Source organism: Protopterus annectens, chromosome 4.part0 (assembly GCF_019279795.1).
Source record: "Protopterus annectens isolate FY-2018-M chromosome 4.part0, PAN1.0, whole genome shotgun sequence".
Taxonomy (NCBI): Eukaryota; Metazoa; Chordata; order Ceratodontiformes; family Protopteridae; genus Protopterus; species Protopterus annectens.
The window spans coordinates 187,774,510-187,788,129 of NC_056733.1; the positions used below are offsets into that span (position 1 = coordinate 187,774,510).

Consider the following 13,620-nt stretch of genomic DNA (forward strand, 5'->3'; position numbering starts at 1 on the left):
AGGTGAAGGAGAACCCACAACAAGTCTATGTCTTAAATGTCAGTAAAATGGGAGTCAGTCAAATGAATTTTCAGTCAAATGAAATTTAGGTAAATTCAGTGTTGATCAAATGGGTGTCAATCAAATGAGCTATAGGTCAAGTGAAGGTGTTTTACATCAGAGAGTGCAGTCTTCATATCCTTAGTCAAATATTCACCACATCACTCAGTCTGCTCAGTATTCAATCCATTTTGAATACAAATTAAATAATTTGTCCACTTATTTATAGCATTGTTTCTTGCAATCAACTAATCTTTCAGAAATTAGTCTTAAGTGAATCTGTAAGAATTAATAGTCATGCATTAAATGTTACATTCATTACAGATTCACTGCTCTACTTCTAAAAATTGTCAATAACTGCTTGGCTGAAATGTGCTTTTATATGAAATGTTCAATTTTTACTGCTGCTTGATAATTGAAAAAGTTGCTTTTAAAAGATCAGTGCACTTAGATCTCTGTTCTCTACTCATAAACAATTGAATGTAGTAAAAAAGACATTTCCCAAAAGCAGAATACTGTTCTTCATACTGATAATTCCCATGGCTGTAACTCAATGAGTGCAGTAGATTTTTTAAAAGCTGATTGTGTGAATTTATCCAAGTGATACCAGTGCTATAAGGAGTCACATAATCTACTCAATTCATTCTGAAATCAAGTGTAATTTTTTTTCTCAGCTGCTCAGCAGAAATGATAATATACTAATGTAAAAAGATGGGGAAAGTAACCTAATTCTTAACAGGTACGCTACAAGAGAACCAGTAAAATTCTCAGAATGTGCATTTAACATCTAGCAGAGTATCAGAACTAATAGTAGCAACTCCAAAAATATTTTTTCTCTCAGTTAAACAAAAAAATCTAGGTATTCAACTGCAAAACACCTTCAGTTTTTTACCAAACTCAGAAAGAAATTTATACTCCAAAAGTCCACATGTAAAGATATCAGGCAGGGTTAATTTTATTACAATCTGAAGTCAATCTTCATTTGATTTAGTAACACTAATAATTTAATGATTTCACATTAACCTTCAAAATTTAATCTCATTGAAAATGATTAGATACCTTTATGCAAAGTATAAACCTAATATGCACATGTTTATTAACTTACTCTTTGTTCAAAGATTAAGCAGACTCATCCCAGACTTAGATAACTGAAGATTGCATTTACTTTAGTGGCCTTCTCTATTTTTGCAACAATTCATTTTCAGTTATTCTATCTGATCTTTTTAAATCAAGTATCAAAGAAAATGTGAAAGTTTCTATGGAGCAATAGTCGTCCTTGTAGCAGTTAAATAATCTTTCATCCTAAAACTAGAGGGGGTCTAAAAAGGTTCCAACCTGCATTTTTATACCACATCTAGTTCAATAAAATTACTCGGGAATTATGGCCATCTCACATCAAGATGTATCAATAGGGTCTTTGAGATATGGTAATTAAATCACAGATAATTTAGATATTTCAATACAGCTGATTACTTTTATTGACAACTTCCTATATATTTTCAAAATTCACATCATGAAATACTAATTCTAGATAATTAAACTCTCATTGGAAGGTACAACTAATTAATTCTGATGCAACCATGTGTTTGTTGTGGCATTATAATTGATAATAAGCTGTGGAGCTTATTGTAGTTTATATACCAAAATATATTTGCCTGAATCACATTAATACTGTATTTCTGTGAAATGAAAACACAAGGAATTAATGGAAACTAAAGCAAAGTGTTATTCCTCTCCTAACTTTAACACAGATTACAGTTCGTACATCATCTGCACACTTCAGTTTTGAGGTGAACAAGCTTAGGCTTGCCACACATTAGATGATCGACCTAAAAAGCATAAATTGTCATTTCTCTATAACTCATTTTTAAATTTGACATCATATTCTGACTGTTTCATATTATTGGTTGACATTCTTGAAGGATTAGTAGTAAGACTGCATTTAGGTATCTATCCTTTACCAAATGTATCCACCAGCAATTTATTCATCCTCACAATGCCAACGTCTCTCCTCATAAGTTAGCTGTATTGGGCAAATATGTGTACCATATGGTATTGTCTTTGGAGACAACTCAGTTTGCATACACATTTCAGTTTTTAGAGACCTGAAAAATCAATCTACTCTTTCTGGTCTTTTCTGACTGACAACCTAAAAAAAGCTTATGATCTTCAAAGATAAACAGTTGTTAATGGTAGAATTGTTTAGTAGATATACTTATTTCATAAATTGAACTGAGAATTAAGGTGGTTCTTCATTAACTGAAGTATTTTATAATGGATGTGCTCACAAAATTTTTTATGGGCCTTTAATAGATTTCTGATTTATGGCATAAGTACTAAGTTTGACAAGATTTACCCCAAGAGCATGTTCTTTTGTCTACAAGAAAAGATCTTGTCATCTGGAATGCAAATCCATACATGCTTTGATTGGTGGCTTTATATTGTCTATACTGGAAAGTAAAATCATTTAGGGACTGCTTTGTTACTGATCCTTACTTTCTCTGGAATTTGTTGCACTGGTGGTTTAACTTTAATTTCTGTACATGGTGTAATGGCACTGTGATCAATTTACTTATGTTTGTGATATATAAGTCGATTTTCATACTTACCAAAATTAATAAAATATGATTGCTAAAAAATACGTAAACTGTCATTCTGATGTCAGGCTACACTTGGGTTTTTGTGAGCGCCATCACTAGAGTGTAATAAACAGTTTTGAACAAGAACAGTTTTCTATCAGGAAAGTATAACCAATGTAATCACCTATTCTAGCCATTTTATATGCAGAAAGAAATACCTGACATTTTTACCAGGATTCAGAGTTATAAAGCTTGTTATTATCAATCTGTTCACACTTAATGAGGTGATAACTGATCGAACTAATGATATGAGAACATGAATTACTACTGTTTCCTGAAAGATGCTAAAGGAGAAATCAAGCAGAAGTAAAAAATACTCTTTAGCAATTGAGAATGTGAGTATACACACCTTTGCTTCTGACATCCATAAGTGATGCCCATCATAAATAATCAGTCGGATAAAAAACTTAAAGAAAACAATGCTGATAATGTATTAGCACCATTGCCTTCAGAGCCACTGGTTGAGTTATACAGTCTACTGCCTGGATACCTCCTGGCTTCATTAATCCTCATGAATATTGATGTGATGCAGACCAGTGGACTGAGACTCTATGAAGCACACTACATGCAAGTCCATAGAATCAGAGAATCATAGGAGGTTACTAGGCTAATGGCCCCAGGGCCCTTACAAGCCTAGGCAAGTTCAACTCATGTTCCCAAGGGTATCTGGTGCATCTGGTTCAAGCAGACACTAAAATCAGCACCTATTGCCCCTGTCCAAGAGGGACACAGATAGAAGCCCCAGAGAGAATTTCCAGTTACCCATCCAATCATCCAAATTATGCTTAAATATGGCCAACAAGGGGCTTTGTTTAACATGAATTGGAAGCTTGTTCCAAAGGTGGGCAACCTCTGTGACACAAATCTGTCTCTCCAACAAGTTCTGTTGATCTCACATACCAGGTTAGGGTCCTTTGAGCGAGTGACCCATGTGCCATTTGACTTGCGAATGTGCAGCATTTTCATTAAAGCTGGGTGAGAGAGTGCTTTATATGCAAGGCACAGGTCACCTCTGAGCAGTCTGTATGACACAGAGTAAAGTGACAACAATTTCAGTCTGTCCACATCAGATCTTGAAGACCATGAATTTTCTTTGTAAGGAACCTTTGTGGTCTTTCCAATTGCTGCAGGTGTTTGGAAATAACATACCAAAGGGAGCATTGTACTCTATTATTGACCTGATGAGGGAAGAGTGCAGGGGCCGTATAACCTCTTTTTTTCAAGAGGCAATGCCCTTACTTATGAGATAAGCAATATAAAATGTCCTTCTTAAAACTGTGGAAACATGGTGATCAAAGTTAATGTCTGCCCGGATCTCTCACCACTGACTGTGTGCTTAGGGCATTGCTATTGATGTGTTAGTTTGCAGGAACATCACCCTTGCCAAAGGGGATGATAACGCATTTTTCTGCATTAAGTTTAAGACCATGACTTTGGCGGCAGTCATTAGTCTGTGTAAGACCTTCTTGCAGGTTGTTGACATCACTATGGGTTTTGATGATTTTTCCCAGTGTGCAGAACTTTGTCAGCCACAGTCCTTTAGTTTTACCCTGTACTTTGGAGAAGTAGATTCTGAACAGTAGGGGTCCCAGAACTGATCCCTGTGGAACACCACTGGTTACAGGTAAGGTGGAGTCTCCTGTTTTGACTGTATGAGTTCTATTTATGAGCAAATGTGTAACCCACCTGACAATATATGGGTTGATACCCAGCTAGCTGGGTGAGTTTCTCAATGATGCCTGAGTGAGGTATTATGTCAAAGGCCTTGGCTAAGTCTAGGTAGGCCATATGCACAGATTTGCCCTCATCTAGGGCTTTGGTGACTAGCTTGAAGAAGTCCACCAAGTTTAACAGGTATGATCTCCCCTTGACAAAGCCAGTCTGGGGGGGGGGGGGGGTCAAGCATTTGGAGATTTCTTATATCTTTGTTAATAAGGTCCATAATGATTCATCAATGGCCTTGCAGACAAGGCTGGTCAGACTAATGGGTCTATAGTCAGAGGTGTCGGAAGCTGTTGAAGACTGGGGGGCTGGAGGGTGAGAGGGGCACTTAGTGATCTAAAAAGGGCAATTTTTTAAAACTATTTACTACCACAACATAGGTTCACTTGGAGGACATTTTAAATTTAGTCAGTTTCCCTTCTGGTGCTTGAATTAACATTTCCTGATTGCTCCCTATCCCATGGCTGATAATTGTATATTTGCCCTAGTGAGAATAAATGTGATCATATTACAGATAATTTGAGGTGACCCATGTAAGGGATGCAGCATTAAGAAACTGCCTCTATCCATTAGTGGCATGAGGTGCAATCCTGGAGTACATTTTCTATTACCCATCCTTAGATCCAAGTTGCATTTGAATATGGACAGGGATGAGCTTTGTTTTACTTGAATGGATAGTCTATTCTGGAACAGTGGTAGCCTCTGTGATATATATCCATCTCTCCACAACATTCAGTTTAGATACCTGGACTGAGTATTTCTAACGCCATTTGACTTGCTGATGTTCAGTAGGTTCATCTGTATTAGGTAGGAGGATGCCTTGTATGCCATACATCTCACCTGTAAACACTCTGTTGGATACTGTGTATAGTGATAAATCTTTGAGGTGGTCCATGCAAGACCTATTGTATAGGACTTGTATCCTTTTGTAAGTTATCTCTGTGGGTATTCTAATTGTTGCATGGGTCTGGACAGATACATGCTAAAAAAGTGGGCATTACACAAAATGATTGACCTAAAGAGGGCTTTGTAAAGGGGGAACAATAACATCTCTAGATCTAGTCAAAATCAATTTGTTTATAAGCTGTGCAATGTAGAAAGACTTTCTTATGACTCTGAGCACATGCTGGTCAAAAGTTAGGTCACTGTACACACAAGTTCCCAAATGCCAAACAACTAGGTAAGTTCTCAGGGGGCATTGTCAATTTGGCAGTTCCCTGGAGTAGATGACTTCCCAAAGGATACAATGATTCTGGCATCAGTTATTGTTTGTGACAAACCTTCCTGCATGATGGCTAAGTCATTTGGGGATTCAATAGCTGCTCCTAGCTTGCAGTCATCTCAGACTTAGTTGGCCAAAGCCCTTTGGTATTTCCTTCTACTTTTGAGATCTATATGCCAAACAGAAAAAGCCTCAGCACGGAACCCCAGGGGACAGGTCTCTTCCCCTATTTTGATCTCCTGCATCCTGTGAACAAGCATACATGTATGCATTCTTTGATTCACCTTCCTGATTGTATTAACCTGATTGTATTAAATTATATTCCTTGTATAATACAGCACCACTTGTTAGAATGTGTTTTAAATTTGTTGTTTGGAACAATCTTCTAGTAAGCAATGAAACAAAATGTATGAACCAATAATGACATAACTACCCATTTCAGAGAATTTCAACCATAAAAGGCCACTCAAACTTCTGTCATTACAATCCACCAATATCAGTAAATATACAAAATATCTGCAGAAGTAAGTCATCTAAATAATTCTACATTAAAGGGATCTGTAACTAATGAAGAGGTTGCTGCTAGAAAAAACTTTATATTTCATTGTTTCATCTACAATAAAGTGCCTGTTGCCCTTGAAGAATAAATTGCCTATGCTACATTAAAAAAAAAAAAAAAAAAGCTAGTAATTTTGCAATGGGAAATGGATAGCAAACTGATAACAGAAACATAGTTACTAGGTAACGCCTCCAAAGGAGGACATTCATAGGACTGCAGCATTCACTCCCTTTAAAGTAGAACACAGTACAGTATCAATGATTCATCTGCATACTGTGGGAGTAGAACCCACAGCCTTCTGCAACAAAAGTAAGCATACTACCTGTTATGTTACTAACAATGCAAACAACTTAGTATAAGTAGAACTAAACTTCTCTTCCCCTGAAGCTCTCAGGTCCTTGTAAAATCCACTTGGCACTCAATTAAATCTCTCAATTTCATAGCACAAGAAATCTGAAAAAAAAAATTATTTTGGGGGGGGGGGGCAAAACCAGGGACACATTTTAAATATTGCTTGTACAATCTTAGAAAGTTGCTAAAATAAAATCTTTTGTGTTACCATGTGTTTCCTGAAAGATAAGAAGACTGAAACATAAAGGGCTATTATTATTTAGTGAATTCAGTTCTCACTGATTTGCCAGAAAACCATACATTTTAAGAGGAACAGACCAAAGGTATGAGCCAAATATGCTGTGAAAATCTGGACAGTTGAGAGCTATGGACTCAACTCCCTGAATCACATGTGGTGGTATGGGTAGAGAATTAAGGCTCTTGTTTGAGCCTGAGTAACACTAAAAACCAGGTATACCTAACTGGAGCATTTTATACACACACACACACACACACACACACACACACACACACACACACACACACACACACACACACACACACACACAGGGGAGCAGCATAACGCCTGCAAATAAAAGAACAAAACTCTCCTTGCCGGCATGACTCTGGCTCTGGCAGCACCAACAGAACAGTAGCAACATAAGTCCTGTAACACAGAGCAATAAGAGAACAAGAACAGCTAGTTTAGTTAATCTTCTGCATGTGAATCCACGTTAGTGTGAAAACTCCACTTCATTAATTTTTTCTGACAGGTCTTGCAGCTGTAAAAGTGTGTGTGTGTGGGGGGGACTCCTGCTTCCCCTGGTTTTATGGTTCCACCACCCATGTCTATAGTTCCCGGTATCCATGGATGCACCCCTTTTGTGCAAAGGGATGACAGTAGCTGTTTTCCATTCTGTTGAGATGAAGCCAGGGCTTAGGCTGTGATTGAAAAGCATGCTCGATGGTGATGCTAATTCCTGTTTTATCCCATGTAGAATACAGCCCTGGATGTTGTCTGGTCCCACAGAGGCTGTGTTTTTGGCCTTGGTTAGGGCATTTAAGACCTGGTCCTTAGAGATACTAGGTTAGGGACAGGTGTTAGGGATGCTTTGGGGTATATGTGGCAGGGACAGGGGAGTGAGTTTTCACTGAACCTGTCAGCCGACAGGTTCAGTATCCACAGATTCTACATATATAATACCATTGACTACGATTTCAGAGCAAATCTGGGCCTTACCTTTGAAATTACAGATGTAACTAAAGAACATCTGGTGGTTATCCTTAGTTAGGGAAGCTAATTTGGATTCATAGTTAGCTTTGTAGGACTTCACTAGGAGTCTTATTTGCTTGTTTAAGTTGAGGAGGGAGTGTTTCTAGTTTTGAGACCATTTCTTCAAATTCTTAGACAGCAATTTCTTTCTCTTATTGTATAACCTATTAATGGCAGTTGACCACCAGGCAGGTTTGTTTTTCCTTAAAGATCTTGCTTTGGTTCTATCAAGTACAACAGAGTCCAGCCCCTCTGCTTGGGATTAGACTATCAAAGTATTATCCAAGTTCATTAAACATCTCTTATGGCTTTGTACTTTATAAGCAAAGTCAGGTCTGCTCTTTTTTCCTGATGACCAGTATCTCATAGTCCAGTTTCCTTATACTGCTGTCTCATCAGTCTGTTTATCTACTGTCACAATCAATTATTTTAAAAATGTCTTTGAACACGGTCTTTCTAGTGAGCTGGTGTGACCTTGGTGTTACATCTGTATGGGGTTAGAGGAAAAATTCAATTTTGTGATGTACATTCCCTTGTAAAAAGTACAGATTTCTAGGATTGCTCATATATCATTATGTCGGGCTGGTATACTGGAAATTATTTTTAAAGTAGAATTTACTGATATCTTCAAAAACACTCAACAGTTTGATAAAGTATGTCCCATATTCTTCTTTCGGCATTTTCCCAGTTAGGGGTCGCCACAGCAGATCACCTGTCATGATTGGCAGTGGAGTTTTACGGTGTCGAGTTTCCAGCCCGGCGCCCAACTTTCCACAGAAGGCACACTCACACACACACACACACACACACACACACACACACACACACACACACACACACACACACACACTCACACCTAGGGCCAATTTACAGTATCCAATCCACCTACAGTATGTCTTTGGGAGGAAAACGGAGCACGTGGAGGAAACCCACATGACCACAGGGAGGACATGCAGACTCCACACAGAAGGCACCCCAACTGAGGATTGAACCAGAGAACCTCTTGCTGTGAGGTGGTAACGCTAACCGCTGCACCACTGTGGCCGCCCAAATGTATGTCCCATATTCGAGATGTCAAAAATGTACACTAGTAATTCAGAAAACTACAGTGAGATATTATGCTGTATTTCATTTGTAAAAAACAAGAGTCAGTATGCCAGTGCAGAGTGTAAAGTTATACATTTCTTATTGCAATAGCTGAACAAAAATCATGGTGCAACAAGATCAGAAAAAAAGAGGAAGATGCAGTAACAGGATATGACATACATTTATTCAAATGGATTTTTTGGATAGAGGCAGTTCATGACCTCCCTTAGAGAGTTTGGAAAGTGTCGTGCAGTACCCCTCCATTATGCATAAGTGTGTGTGTGTGTGTGTGTGTGTGTGTGTGTGTGTGTGTGTGTGTGTGTGTGTGTGTGTGTGTGTGTGTGTGTGTGTGTGTGTGTGTGTGTGTGTGTGTGTGTGTGTGTGTGTGTGTGTGTGTGTGTGTGTGTGTGTGTGTGTGCATGTGTGTGTGCATGTTTGTGTATGTGTGTGTGTGTGTGTGTGTGTGTGTGTGTGTGTGTGTGTGTGTGTGTGTGTGTGTGTGTGTGTGTGTGTGTGTCTGTGCCCATGTGCAGTTTTTCCTAAGATCTACATGAATCACACCATCATGAAAGAATATCAAAGAGTATTACATTTGGTTCTAACTCTTTATCACTGCTTTCTATACCACATGCCGATAACAAAAAATAAATTCCGTTGAAGCTAGTACCACAGTTTTAAGTCAAAAAATCTGTAGAAGGCAACAGTAATGCAAGGAACTGTTATTATCCAAACTTCTATCATTCCATTTGGGAAGAAGAACATCAATTAATTCAGCTACATTTTCATGGCATCATCATTGCCAGCAGACCACATGAGGAAATGATTATTATCTTGGTAGTGCAACAAAACTGCTAACAAAACTATTCAGTAGGGTGAATGCAAAGCAATAGCAGCTGATTTGAGAATTGAGTTGCCATAGACCCTTGCACAAAATCAGAATTCTTTCAGCTTAGTCTTAAATATGTTTCTTGTAATGGGAACTGCAAACAGAGGATCCTTTCCCTTGCAAAAACATTATGATATACATCCTACAAATAACATCCTGTAATTGCAGAATAAGCAATACATTGCACAAATGTAATATTACCAACTACAGCTACAGCCAGCTGCAGCTACCCACCAGTTTAGGTAAGACAGTGCAATGTAGAACAGGAAGATATTTTGATGGAAGCACAAACACAGGGCAAGTCTCACTTTATGGGGAAAGCCAGGTGCACCTGACCAGTCAATTCACAGGCTTTCTACTTTTTGCCATCCCATGATCTATCTGATTTGTGGGACAGTAAGGAGTAGAATTCAACCAGATATGGACAGTAGACATGTTTGCATGGTGAATATTTTGCTTTGTAGGTAGCACAGATAAATTACTATGTGGTCATTATTTTTCACTTGTTTACTTATTTTTTATCATTTTATTACATTTCAGTATCTCATAGTTACAGTCAACAAAGTGGCTATAAGAGCTGTGTGGGGATGGAGGTTGTCTGTGGATGAAATTTTCTTACAATTTTGTCATTTGCTCAATTTACATCCTTATTAATCTGATTTTGCTGGACTAATATATATTTGTGTGAAGCAAGTTGGCATCTGTGTTATTCTGTGATACAAACTTGAAAATATTGTCGAGATCTATTTTTATCACACTCAGACATCTGAGCTGTACTTCTTTAATAAAATGGCTATAACTTGTGGTTTGGGGTAGTTTATATGTGTGTATGAAAGTAACTTACCCTTTTTTAATTTGCTTATTTTGAGTACTGCTGGCTTTTCAGGGACTAGTGTGCATTTATGCGAGCTAAGATATAATAATGTGCTGTGGCTACTATGCGGTTGTGTAAAACAAATTTGAAATACATTACTATGTTCATTATTTTGTCACAATAAGATGCATGTCTTTGGCTATTCTTATTGTTATTCTTATTCTTATTATTATTATTAAAATTTTACCACACTCTGACTTCTGATATACATGCAATCAGCAAAATGGTATTATTACTGAATACAGAGGTTATATGCGGATGAACATGAGTGATCTTGTTGTCACAGTTACTTATTTGTCAGTCATTATTCTGGCTTTGCAGGACTGGTGTGCATTTGTGTAAATCAAGGTAGAACAGTCTTCTATGGCCATTTTAACACTATATGGCATATAAGGTGTCTACAGTCAACAATGTGGTTGGTATTGATGAGTATGTGCATTGCTGGCTTATGATGACATCATTTTGAGTGGCATTTTATGCTTAAAATGTTTTGAAATGGGTAATTTTGTTACTGATTAATAAACACTGTTTAACTTCTTGATTGCATTGCTATCTTGGGCAGCCATTATTAGCCTTTTATCTTTTGGTTTTAGTTCATCTTTCTTTAGCTATTCCTGCTTTAGATGCTAGTCAACATGAGATTTTTCTAGAAGAGCTCTATACTTGCCACAATATTTCTGGGATTTCCAATTTTCTTTTCTCTCATCTGATCCTTTTGCACTTTCAGTTGTACTCTTTTATCTTCTTCTGTATTGATTTTAATTTCTGCATCTTAGACTGACTTCTCCTCTTCTTACTTTAGAACTTTCTCTAGGTTTGGCTCTGATGATGTCAGCGAATATGTATGCAGTTCAACAATTGAGGACCTTTACAGGTAGTCAGTTTCGAGGAGGCCCATACTGTCTTCAGAGCAAGGGATGTATAGTCTTGGTATGCAATGTTTTTTATATCATTTGGTAAGCATGAAGCATTTTTCTTGTATTGTTGTCTAACTGGCTCAGTGCTTTTTATGGTCAGCCAATCACAACTAAGCTGATGAGGGTCAAGTACAATGGCACAATGACTTCCTTTGATCTTGATGCCATGCCTTTACTTCTAAGTGGAGCCACACAGAAGGATTTCCTCACTACTATAGCTAGCTGGTGGTCAAAGTTTAGGTTACTATCTGTGTTACTAGATCCGTCAACACTCTATCTATTTTTATGGGGGTGCTATCAATACTATAAATCAGATACAATCAGGAATGTAAGTTGAAATGAATATTTCCCTTTGTTCAGTGCCCTGAAAAAAAATTAGGGAGTGCTTTGTTTGGGAAAAGTACAGTTAATTTTCCATACATGTTCAGTCTAAGGAATATGTTTCTAGTTCAAATTCCACTACATTGATGTAAATTAGATGGTTATAGAAAAAATAAAGACTAGAGCATTGTTAGGTCTGATTTGTTTGTAATTTTATTAGTTAAATGTTTAGGTTTTCAGAAGTATTGTTCTAGGTCTAAGGACATATTGCCATTGTTTTATCTGCACATTTTCATTGTAGTTTATTTTTGTGTCAACTGAAAAGAAAGAGCTTGCAGTTGTATAACTGCATGCTTGCTGATATATATATATTCACATTCTTCTGAACTGTGTATGGTATGATACCTCAAAATAGAACTAGTAAGTTGTGGATGGTGGTTTAACTCTCACTTGCTTATGGGATTATTATAAATGGAAAAGGTTACAAAAGTGCTTTCATATTTTTCCTAATATCAAATCTTCAAAAAATCAGTTGAAAAGAGCCTCAGCAGCAGTCTACTAACATAACTTTACCATACTCATGTAACTCAGTAAGTCACCAGGCTGGAAACTGTAAGCAGTATATTGCCACTAAATCTGCATGCCGAAGTAGAAATGCCCTAGTAGGTGGTGTCTCAGCATCAGGAAAACTGATTATCCACTCACTAGGCTAGACACAGACAGAGTGACAGTTGTGTTTTCCATTCCAGAATCTGAAGCATCATGAGAGCACTACAGTTCCTCTGACAGGGCAAACATGACTGTGACAAAGTTCTTCCCTTAGCCCATTGTCCTCTTGACCGAGAGTATCTTCTTTCTTAACTCTTAGTCTTCTAAAGGAGGTTCCAGAGCACCGTCATGCAATATATTTTCTTCTCTTGCAACCTGCTTCATTTATTGCTCCTCCATATGTGGATCCATTGGCCTATCATAACTGTACATTAAATTTGTCAGGGTTATCATTCCTTCCTGCCCCTTCCCTTACTGTGCATCTTCAAATGGACTTTTGTACTGGTCTCCTTCATTTTTTTGTATTGTTTAGTTTGACTTTCTGCTTTGCATGGATATGACACCGTATCTGATCCCTTTTTACTTTCCCATGTCGATGTTTATTTTTTATGCTTTTCAAACACCTCTAGCATTTGCTGCTTACTTTTTCTTACTTATTCTGTTTGTTTTTGCAGGTGCCCCAGTGTTTCTTTGTCTATATAATGCTTTTTCTGATCTGTTCTGTTAAAGATCACTAATATTTGTCTCTATCATTTGATTGTTTATCTTGTGCAAGTATTTCTCTTTCCGCTAGTTTCTCTCTTAGTCTTGCTAAATATCCAGCTTGGAAAATTTGCCTTTTTTGCATAAGAGTATCAATACAAAATGTGTTCCTTATCCACAACAGCTCATTTGTCACCTTTATGCCTCTTTCATAATCTGCCAGTTTTTTTTTTTTGTAGATTTCTTTTTTCTTCCTTCACCCTTCCCTCTCCCTGAGCCTGGCCAAAACCAATTGTTGGAATTTTTCCATTTCCTGAAGATTCAACACCCCTTTTTTTAGTCCTAGCTCTAGTGTGTACACCAGGAGTAGAAACTTTTTTTTTAATCCTGTCATCCGTGCACCCATTCCTTTTTTTTTAATTTTTGACCTACCTTTCTCTATGATATATAAAATACAGTGTACATATCAGTATTGTCATGGTGAAATTTTCTAAAAACAGG

At 37.4% G+C, this 13,620-nt stretch overlaps 1 protein-coding gene across 6 annotated transcripts in view; it reads right to left on the bottom strand.

Annotated features, from left to right (window-relative positions):
* The window catches only part of LOC122799242, an 840,251-nt gene that overhangs the window by 422,410 nt on the left and 404,221 nt on the right, over window positions 1-13,620 (bottom strand). The gene's annotated exons all lie outside the window — the stretch shown is intronic.